Below are 11,901 nucleotides of genomic sequence, written 5' to 3'. Positions count from 1 at the left end.
CCATTGATGCAATTCATACATTCTCGTTGGGAGGTTCTTGACCTTGTCTGGCTCGACCAAAGGTTGGCCCCTGACATATTTTTGTTTTATTTCATCCTCTGTAAGCACAGGCATGGGCTCGATCTCGAGGAGTTGTCCAACAGTGATGTTGAGAACTTCAGCCTGCATTATATGGTCCTTGGTTATTACCACATTGCCCACCTCGGGAACGTAAACTGTTTGCCCACAATAATATTGGGCGCGCGTACTGTCACATGTTGTTGGCACAACAAGCGAGGGGATCGATTGCGCCGCCTGTTCTCCCAGCTGGGGAATGGTTTTCCCGCATTTTTTGACAGCTGCTTGTTGTTTTCTCGATCCCGAGCTCGCCTCCTTACGTAGACGTGCTCGATTTAACTTCCTGATGTGGCGCTCATAGTCTGTGTCAACAGGCTTGGTAGCTGGTGGTTGAGCCATACGAATGAAGTGGTCAATCGTTTCCTCAGGCACTTTCTCCCTTGGCGGCGGTGGCGGTTTCGGTGCAAAATGGGCTTCCACCTCGGCCTTCGATATGGCTGGGTTTTCCTCCTCGGACTTGTCATAAGGCCTCTGCGGAAGAGGCGTGAGGCTTGGACCATATTTATATCGCTTGCCTTCGCCTGTACTTCTTGTACTACCTCGACTCGTACCGCTACGCACCATAGCTGCGGGGTATCTCTTCTGCGATTGCTGAGGCGGCGGAGACGACTGACGGGGCTGAGTTGGACGAGGAGGAGTGCCCTGAAGCTGTGCCGGACTTGGAGGAGGAGTGGCCTGAGGTTGTGCCGGACTTGGAGGAGGAGTGGACGTCTGACGCTGTGGCGGACTTGGAGGAGGAGGAGTGGCCTGACACTTTGCCGGACTTGGAGGAGGAGTGGCCTGACACTTTGCCGGACTTGGTGGACTTGCAGGAGCGGGAGTCTGCTGACTCGGTGGCGGACTTCGACGAGGAGTCGGCTGACGCGGTGTCGGTGGCCTTCAAAAGATGATGCAATCCTTTTTCCATAGGATGATACGATGTTTGGCCTCTCCGAGAAAGTGCTCATCGTCACCTCCAGGAATGTCAAGCTGTAGCTCCGAATATGGGTCCACCACCTCATCAACCAAGACACGAGCATAGCCCACTGGAATCGGGTTGCAATGGAAGGTTGCCTCGGGGGGATTTGTAAAAGCAACGACGTCCACCACCTTCATGGATATGTTCTTCATTTTGACGTGTAGCTCGCAGTTAGTGTTCTTCGTGATGTCATTCACGGGGTATTTATCCAACATTGCGTCGTCCGGGGCGGAACCCACGCTGCTTCTCGGCATGGATGGGGCGGTGCTATCCAATGTTGGATCATTCGCTAGCTGCTGCAGCTGCTGAGACCCCCTTTGCTGGGTAAGTGAGTCGATCTGCTCCTGCTGCCGTTGGAATTTAACTGCCAATTCCGCTTGACTTGCTTCTAGGCCTTGAAGGCGTTCATAGTCCCGCTTCCTCTGCTCCTCCTCCATCCTCCTCTTCTTCTCCTCCGCAATCTTCTTTCTCACACGGGTTCTGTAGTCGGTGTTCCAGTCTGAAAACCCCTCATACCACGGAATAGCGCCCTTGCCTCGTGTTCTTCCCGGGTGTTCAGGATTACCCAGGGCACGCGTAAGCTCGTCGTTCTCTCTGTTGGGCTGGAACACCCCCGATCGTGCCTCTTCTATTGCAACAAGTATCGCATCGTCGGCTCCCTTCAGACTTGCCCTCGTCGAAACATTGCCTGTCTTCGGGTCCAACTCCCCCCATGCGCATAGAACCAAGTCCTGCACCTGGGGGGCCAGCTCTTAGTAACCGGAGTGACACCTGCATCCTCCATCTCTTTCTCAGACTTATCCCACTTAGGCATTGCCACCGCATCCTGGCCCCAGCTTATGGAACTTATCCTTTTTTCGGCATTCTTCTTGTTTATTCTTGACCGTTCCTTAGCTAATTCCGAATCCTTGAATTTCACGAAATCGTCTCAATGAGCACGTTGGTTCTTTAGTGTTCCCTCGAATACTGGAGTCTTCCTTCCTCCCTTGACGTACTTGTCCCATTCACGATTCTTGTGGTTCTTGAATGCAACCGCCATCTTCCTAAGAGCAGCGTCCTTGACTTTCTGCACATCTGCTTCTGTGAAATAATCTGGTAGGGTGAAATGTTCCATGAGAGTATCCCAAAGCAGATCTTTTTGTCTTTTGTCGACAAAAGTAACATCTGGACGTGGAGCAGCGTCCTTTTTGTCTTTTTGTCTTTTGTCGACAAAAGTAACATCTGGACGTGGAGCAGCGTTCTTTTTGTCTTTTTGTCTTTTGTCTTTTCCTGGCTCTCTCCATTCTTGAAGGGAGATCGGGAGTTGGTCCTTCACAACAACTCCGCACTGACGAACGAACTTGTCCGCAATCTTTTTAGGCGCTAATGGTTCGCCATTAGGTCTGATTGCCTCGATATTATACTTTACGCCCTCCTTCAACTGTTTGTTCGGGCCTCATTTCGTCCTTTTGCCTGAAGATTTGCTCGATCCGGATGGCTGAAAGAACAAAGATCGATTCGTTAATATATCTTCAAGTCATTTAAAACATGTGATGATCACCATATGCCTGCTTATATAAATATATATACCTCGCCGGTCTTTGTTGTTTCAAGATCAACATTTTCTTCGTCATCATCATAATCATAGTTCATGACTTCATCAATTCGGTCGTCGCGATCGAATATCATATCACCCTCTCCGATGTTATTTAGAAATTCGGAGCCGTCATAATCTTCTTTATTCTGATCATCATCTGGCCCGTGAGGATGGCGTATCATATCGAACATGGCATGTTCTCCCTCTCTGCCGGTATTGTCCGCCATAGCTTTTATTTAACTAATCTAAAAGAAATATAAAATAATTTAGTATTCAAATTACATCGTCTCGAATAATAGATATAATCTCGAATACATCGTCTCGAATAATAGATATAATCTCGAAAACATCGTCTCGAATAATAGATATAATCTCGAATACATCGTCTCGAATAATAGATATAATCTCGAATACATCGTCTCGAATAATAGATATAATATCGAATACATCACTGGCTAGGTAGCTAATAAAGATCGAATACTACAGAAGAATCTAGGACACTCGCGGTTCCTGCGGCGCGGGCGGTGGACACCCAAAGAGAAGGAACCCTCATAGGATCATAGCTGAAGTGAGATCCCTGAAGAAACTACCAGGTATTGGAGAACCTGCCGCCCTCTAACGCAACCATGTAGTGATGGACATGCTCGTCCTCCTCCCTGACACGGCGACGTACCACCTTCGGCTGGGCCGGCTCCCTCCGCGCCGAAACTGGCCCACGCGAACGCCAATAAACGAGATCAGGGTCGATGACGGGACCCGGGGCCGGGTTCCTCATCAAGCGGCGCGCCCCTCCAGACAGCACCTCCCAGTGCCAGCCCGGCGGAGCCCAGTCCCGGACATGGGTCAGCCGGACGTCGTCGCGGACGTGTCGACAGCGAGGATGCGGGTCGGGCATCGTCGAGAACAAATACTAGCTATATGCCCGCAAAAAGTAACATTTTTTTAATGATTGGATTTTGATAACTAAAATTTCTAACATTTCTATATAACTAACATTTCTATAACATTTCTAACAATGCTATATATAACTAACATTTCTATAACATTTCTAATGTTTCTATAACTAAAAAACAGAAAAAAAATTATAACATTTCTATATATATAACTAACATTTTTATAACTATTTCTATAACTAAAAAACAGAAAAATTTCTAACAATTCTAATTTTTTTATAACTATTTCTATAACTAAAAAACAGAAAAATTTCTAACAATTCTAACATTTTTAACTATTCTAACATTTCTAACATTTCTAACAATTCTAACATTTCTAACTATTTCTGAAAAACAGAAAAATTTCTAACAACTTCTAAAAAATAGAAAAATTTCTAACTATTTGTATAACTAAAAAACAAAAAATGTATGTGTGTGTGTGCGCTCACCGGCAAGGCGAGGGATGACGGGGGGCGGCGACGGGGGCTGGGCGCGCGGCGACGGGGACGGTGACGGGCGCGGCGACGACGGGGATGACGACGACGGGGACAGGGACGGGGCGGCGGCGACGGGGACGGGGACGGACGGGCCGGGGCGGCGATGACGACGGGGACGTACAGGGCGGCGCCGATGACGGGGACGGGGACGACGCGGGACGGGACGGCGGTGACGAAGGGGACGACGGGGACGGGGACGACGGGGCGGCGACGACGGGGACGGAGCGGCGACGGGGGCGGCGACGAGGGATGGAGACGTACGGCGGCGGCGGGCGACGGTGCAGAGGAGAAGAAGCCAGATGAGAAACTGAAATTTTCGTAAGTGTTGTTTATATAGGAGGGGCCTTTAGTACCGGTTTGTGCCACCAACCGGTACTAAAGGCCAGTTTTGGCCAGCCCAAGCGGCGGGAAGCGACCCCCTTTAGTACCGGGTGGTGGCACAAACCGGTACTAAAGGCCCCCCCCTTTAGTACCGGTTTGTGCCACGACCCAGTACTAAAGGGGGTGCGCTGGCGCAGGTGCGGTGCGGCAAGTTTAGTCCCACCTCGCTAGCCGAGGGGCGGCCGCACTTGTTTATAAACCCCCGTGCGGTCGCTCTCTCGAGCTCCTCTCCAAAGCAGGCCTATTGGGCCTACGTGTTCTTTGCTGCCCTGTGGGCCCACTTGGCCTTTGCGGGCCTGCATCCTGGCCCAACAACAGGTTGGGTTTCTAGTCGTATGCAGGCCGCTCTGGCCTAGTAGGCGGGTTTTTTTTATTTTTTTGCTTTATTTTTTTGTGTTGTTTTTTGTGTATTTAGAGTTTCTTTGTGAATATTTTTGCTTTAGGTACAAAAAATTACAAACTTTTTGTTAGTGCCCGTAGTTTTCAAATTTGAATAGTTTAAATTTTGAATTATTTGAAATTAGTGTGAATCACTAGTTTGTGAATAACTTAACTTTAAAAATCAGTAAAGGCATGAAAGAATTTGTTTGCACATAAAATTTCTTCGCGTTTCAAATGCCAAAACACATAACTACCCTAACTATTATAGAGATTCCCCTCTGGGTGTGAAACACAGAAGAAAGTGATGATAGTGAAGCCGATCACATCCCAGATCTTTGGGTGTGAAACTTTTTCTTCGCGTGTGTCCCTTTGCGTCGTAACCATGAAAAATCTTCATCATTTAACGGGATGCTCGGGTCAATATTCACTGTGAATGGAGCAATTTCATCAAACTTTTCATAATCTTCTGACTTGTCTGTCTTGTCATTCACTCCCACGATGTTTCTCTTCCCAGAAAGAACTATGTACCGCTTTGTCTCATCGTACGATGCATTCGCTTCCTTATCTTTTCTTTTTTTTGGCTTGGTAGACATGTCCTTCACATAAAAAACCTGTGCCACATCATTGGCTAGGACGAATGGTTCATCTGCATACGCAAGATTGTTGAGATCCACTATTGTCATTCCGTACTGCGGGTCTTCCGTTACCCCGCCTCGTGTCATATTGACCCATTTGCACCGAAACAAAGGGACCTTTAAACCACGTCGATGGTCAAGTTCCCATATGTCCTGTATATAACCATAATATGTTTCCTTTTCCGTCTTGGTTTCTGCATCAAAGCGGACACTACTGTTTTGGTTGGTGCTCTTCTTATCTTGGGCGATCGTGTAAAATGTATTACCATTTATCTCGTACCCTTTGAAAGTCATTATATTTGAAGATGGTAACTGGGACAGCAAGTACATGTCATCTTCAATAGAGGTGTCATGCATGGTACGTGTCTGCAACCAGCTGGCGAAACTCCTGGTTTGTTCACGTGTAATCCAGTCATCAGACCGCTCCAGGTGTTTGGAGCGTAGCAAATTCTTGTGTTCATCCATATACGGAGCCACCAAGGCGGAATTCTGTAGAACTGTGTAGTGTGCTTCAGTGAGAGAATGTCCGTCCATACATATTATTTGTTCCCCTCCTAGCGTGCCTTTTCCATCCAGTCTGCCCTTATGCCGCGATTCAGGAACACCAATCGGCTTAAGGTCAAGAATAAAGTCAATACAAAACTCAATGACCTCCTCATTTTGATGGCCCTTGGAGATGCTTCCTTCTGGCCTAGCACGGTTATGAACATATTTCTTTAAGACTCCCATGAACCTCTCAAAGGGGAACATATTGTGTAGAAATACAGGACCCAAAACGTTAATCTCTTCGCATAGGTGAACTAGGACGTGCGTCATGATGTTGAAGAAGGATGGTGGGAACACCAACTCGAAACTGACAAGACATTGCACCAAATCATTCTGTAACCTTGGTATGATTTCTGGATCGATTACCTTCTGAGAGATTGCATTGAGAAATGCACATAGCTTCACAATGGCTAATCAAACATTTTCCGGTAGAAGCCCCCTCAATGCAACCGGAAACAGTTGCGTCATAATCACGTGGCAGTCATGAGACTTTAGGTTCTGGAACTTTTTCTTTGCCATGTTTATTATTCCCTTTATATTTGACAAGAAGCTAGACGGTACCTTAATACTGAGCAGGCATTCAAAGAAGATTTCCTTTTCTTCTTTGGTAAGAGCGTAGCTTGCATGACCCTGATGTATGTCGTCTTCTCCGTGCATACGTTGCTGGTCCTCCCGTGCCTCAGGTGTATCTTTTGTCTTCCCATACACGCCCAAGAAGCCAAGCAGGGTCACGCAAAGATTCTTCGTCACGTGCATCACGTCGATTGCGGAGCGGACCTCTAGGTCTTTCCAATATGGCAGGTCCCAAAATATAGATTTCTTCTTCCACATGGGTGCGCGTCCGTCAGCGTCTTCGGAACAGGTTGTCCGCCAGGACCCTTTCCAAATATCACCTTCAAATCCTTGACCATATCATGTACATCAGCACCAGTACGGTGGCGAGGCTTCGTCCGGTGATCCGCCTCACCTTTGAAATGCTTGCCTTTCTTTCTTACGGGATGCCTGCTCGGAAGAAATCGACGATGTCCCAGGTACACATTCTTCTTACAACTATTCAAATATATACTGTCGGTATCATCCAAACAGTGCGTGCATCTGCGGTATCCCTTGTTTGTCTGTCCTGAAAGGTTACTGAGAGCAGGCCAATCATTGATGGTCACGAACAGCAACACCTTTAGGTCAAATTCTTCCCCCATGTGCTCATCCCACGCACGTACACCTGTTCCATTCCATAGTTGTAAGAGTTCTTCAACTAATGGCCTTAGGTACACATCAATGTCGTTGCCGGGTTGCTTAGGGCCTTGGATGAGCACTGGCATCATAATGAACTTCCGCTTCATGCACAACCAAGGAGGAAGGTTATACAAACATAGAGTCACAGGCCAGGTGCTATGGTTGCTGCTCTGCTCCCCAAAAGGATTAATGCCATCTGCGCTTAGACCAAACCATACGCTCCTTGCGTCATCTGCAAACTCCTTCCCGTACTTTCTTTCGATTTTTCTCCACTGCAACCCGTCAGCGGGTACTCTCAACTTTCCGTCTTTCTTACGGTCTTCTCTGTGCCATCGCATCGCCTTGGCATGCTCTTTGTTTTGGAACAAACGTTTCAACCGTGGTATTATAGGAGAATACCACATCACCTTGGCAGGAATCTTCTTCCTGGGGCGCTCGCCCTCGACATCACCAAGGTCAGCGCGGCTGATCTTATAGCGCAATGCACCACATACCGGGCAAACGTTCAAATCCTCGTACTCACCGCGGTAGAGGATGCAATCATTAGGGCATGCATGTATCTTCTGCACCTCTAACCCTAGAGGGCAGACAGCCTTCTTTGCTTCGTACGTACTCTCGGGCAATTCGTTGTCCTTTGGAAGCATATCCTTTATCATTACCAGCAACTTTCCAAATCCCTTGTCAGATACACCATTCTCTGCCTTCCATTGCAGCAATTTCAGTGTGGTGCCCAGTTTTTTCTTGTCACCTACGCAATTCGGGTACAACAATTTTTTGTGATCCTCTAACATGTGCTACAACTTCTTCTTCTCCAAATCACTTGTGCAGTTTCTCTTTGCATCGGCAATGGCCCGACCTAGATCATCAATGGGCTCATCTGATGCCTCTTCTTCAGCTTCTTTCCGCATTGCCGTCTCAGCTTCTTCCCGCATTACCGGCTCAGCTTCTTCCCCCATTGTTGTATCATCGTATTCAGGGAACCCATGGCCAGGATAGCTGTCATCGTCCTCTTCTTCTTCATTGTTTTCCATCATAACCCCTCTTTCTCCGTGCTTGGTCCAAACATTATAGTGGGGCATGAAAGGACTCAAACAGGTGGACGTGAATGGTTCTTGACGTAGAGTAATTGCGACCATTCTTACAGCCAGCACATGGACAAGGCATAAAACCATCCGCCTGCTTGTTTACCTCAGTCGCAAGCAGAAAAGTATGCACGCCCTCAACGAACTGGGGAGAGCATCGGTCATCGTACATCCATTGCCGGCTCATCTTCATTACACAACACCGAATAGGACAAATTAATACAAGTTCATACATAAAGTTCATACAACACTTAAATGCAACAAACAAATAACTCTCTAGCTAAAGCATTTAAATGCAATAACAAATGCGATCAAGATCGCAACTAAGGTAACAATTGATCCAACAGCATAATGATACCAAGCCTCACTATCGATGGCATATTTTCTAATCTTTCTAATCTTCAACCGCATTTTCTCCATCTTGATCTTGTGATCATCGATGACATCGGCAACATGCAATTCCAATTCCATCTTCTCCCCCTCAATTCTTTTCAATTTTTCTTTCAAGTACTCGTTTTCTCTTTCAACTAAATTTAACCTCTCGACAATAGGGTCGGTTGGAATTTCCGGTTCACATACCTCCTAGATAAAAATATCTATGTCAACTTGATGGGCATAATTTGTCATAAACACGAAATGCAATAAATAGTTTTAAAAGAGAATATACCACATCCGAATTATAACAAGGACGAGGGCCGACGGGGACGGATATCAAAACCATGGCACTATGTATAACAAACAACGTACGGGTAAGATAATTATACGAGTAACTATATATCCAAATCACACAAACATCAATTTTTTATATAAAATTTCATGAACAAGAGGCTCACCACAAGGTGGTGCCGGCGACGGGACGGTGCGGGCAATCGATGGTGGTTACGACGGAGATTTAGAAGGCACTAAGTAAACCACACCTACATATGCAAACCAAGTGTTATTTTGACCTCAAATTGCATATAAATCAAATACTACCACATAAAATTCCTCCCAAATTACTAAACCCCACAATTAATCACTATATAAACCAATGCAAGAGCTAATCTAGCAATGAGATATGAAAGGACAAAGTTGCTAACCTTGGTGATCATTTGAATGGACGGGGGCCTGCAAATCTTCACAAATTTGGGGCAAATTTTGTGATGAACTCGAGAGGAAGAAGGGAAGAACAGAGGAGAGGGAGAGGGGAAAGGGGGAAGAACAGAGTGCGGGTGGACGAAGGGTTTATATAGGACGACCTTTAGTACCGGTTCGTGCCACAAACCGGTACTAAAGGTGCTGGAAGGGCCCCACTCTGACAACATCCTGCCACCATTTTCTTTAGTACCGGTTCGTGGCACGAACCGGTGCTAAAGGTTCACCAGGAACCGGTACTAAAGAGCTCCTCCCGCCTAGCCGTTGGAACCGGCACTAATGGACACACTAGTGCCGGTTCTGTTACAAACCGGGACTAATGTGTCTCACATTTGACCCTTTTTCTACTAGTGCAAATACATCATCATTTACAGATACATCATCTATTGAAGCACTATATATTTTGAACCCAAGTACGTTAAACGGTAGTTTTTCTTGGCAGAGTATTTAACCAAAAACTACCACAATTGACGGAAACGTGACGAAAAACTACCACTTTACGTTTTTGTGCGAAAAACTACCAAATTTGGACTAAACCGTGGCAAAAAACTACCAACTCGTGAAATCGCTCGCTTCGCCCGCGCTAACCCCGAATCTGACCGGTTGGGCCCGCGAATCAGGCGCCACGTTGGCTAACGGTCGCCCGCCGCGCGTAGATGGCCGTTAACGGCCCGTCCGCTGTCGGAACGGCGCCTGTCGGTGCGGTGCGGGTCAAATCTGATCCGTTCCCCTCTCGATTCACTCTCTCCCTCCTCTCCCTCTTTCTGACCTAGGTGGCGGCCGCCATGTCCTCGTTGATTCCGGAGGGCGGCGGCGCTGGCGGCGGCGACGTTGGCGGCGGCGACGCTGGCGGCGAGACAAGTTTGGACGCTGCTGCCTCGCCCGCGCCTCCACCGATGGCCAGCGGCTCAGTCGATAATTGGTTGGGGAGCACCAGTTTCTCGATGCAGGCCGGCTCGCAGCAGCCGGAGGCACCGCTCTCCCAGTCATCGCCAATGGGTCGCAGGTATGCAAGTATCATCTGCTGGGCTTTTGGTTAGCTGCTTCAACATTGCAAATTAGTAAGATGTGTTTGTTTCTGTTAGTTGGACATGTGTAGTAAACTGGAGTCAGTAAACTGTATAGCTCAGTCAATTTCAATTCAATTCATGAGCACTTATTTGTGCAGTTTGGCTGACCAGAAGTGGGATATATGGTTTCATTTAGAAGGAAGAAACCCTGTGAAAAGGGGTATATTTGAGTCAGATATTTCTTTGCTTACTCTACAATCATTCATTGCTAGTGAAGGGTATGGGGACAGTGATTACATGTACTATGTGAAGGAGGAGGAAATTGGATCTGACAGAGTAAAGTATTTAGGTAATGAAGCTAGTGTTCATGAAATGTTGGACTTTTTTCATCATGTCAAGCTAGTCAACATAAGGGTTGTGAGAAATGTTGAACCTGGAATTAGTACACAGGCTAATGAGAATTACATGAACACTCAAGAGAGCTGCTGTGTGAAAAAGGTTGTGGAGCAATCTGAGCTTCAGAATCAGATAGATGATAGAAAGGCTCAGCTTGAGAGGAGCAGGATTCAAAGAGAGGCAGATTTGAACCACTTTGAAGGAGACACTGAAGAAGAAGAATTTTGTTCTGATGATTCAGTTCATTCAGATGGTAGTGCTGAAGCTGTTCAACAAATGGAAATAGAGTGTGCCTCTGAAGAGGAAACACCATTGCAAAGTACTGCTATTGTGAAACATGTGAAGAACCCTGGGCCAACTAGCAGATGTCACAATGAGGTAGAGAAAAAATGTTTTGAAGATTGGTTTCCTGAAGCAGATGAGTTTTGTTTTGCTGGTGATCCAGGCATAAGTGATGAGGAAGAAGAAGATGAAGTTGAACTACCATACATCATGAAGAAGGCAAAGACAAAGAGTAGTAAGAAAAAGATGAAGGAAAGAGTATATTTTGACCCTTCAATTCCCAATTCACATTTACTCTTGTGCAAGAGCTTGTGTTTTGATTCTGTTTACCAGTTCAGAGAAGCATTAAGAGATTTTCATATAAGTACTTTGAGGTCTTTTCACTACCACAGGAACACTCCAACAAGAATTATTGTTTGGTGTTCACAGAGAGAGCATGGATGTGAATTTTACATCTATGCCTCCAGGATAGCTCATGAAAGAACATTTTGCATTAAGAAGTGTAACATGGAGCACACTTGTCCAGCATCAGCAGAGAACACAAAAGTTACTACTAAGTGGCTTTCCAAAGAAGTTGAGCAATCTCTTAGAGCAGATCCTAGAGCACCTGTGGATTCACTTATTAAAAACAGCAAAGTCAAGTTTTCAGTTGATGTATCAAAGAGTGTGGCCTATAGGGCAAGGAGGAAGGCTATGAAGGTTGTACAAGGTGACCATAAGGAGCAGTACTATAGACTGAGG

This window comes from Triticum aestivum, chromosome 3B (genome assembly GCF_018294505.1).
Source record: "Triticum aestivum cultivar Chinese Spring chromosome 3B, IWGSC CS RefSeq v2.1, whole genome shotgun sequence".
Taxonomy (NCBI): Eukaryota; Viridiplantae; Streptophyta; class Magnoliopsida; order Poales; family Poaceae; genus Triticum; species Triticum aestivum.
This window is presented reverse-complemented; position numbering follows the sequence as displayed.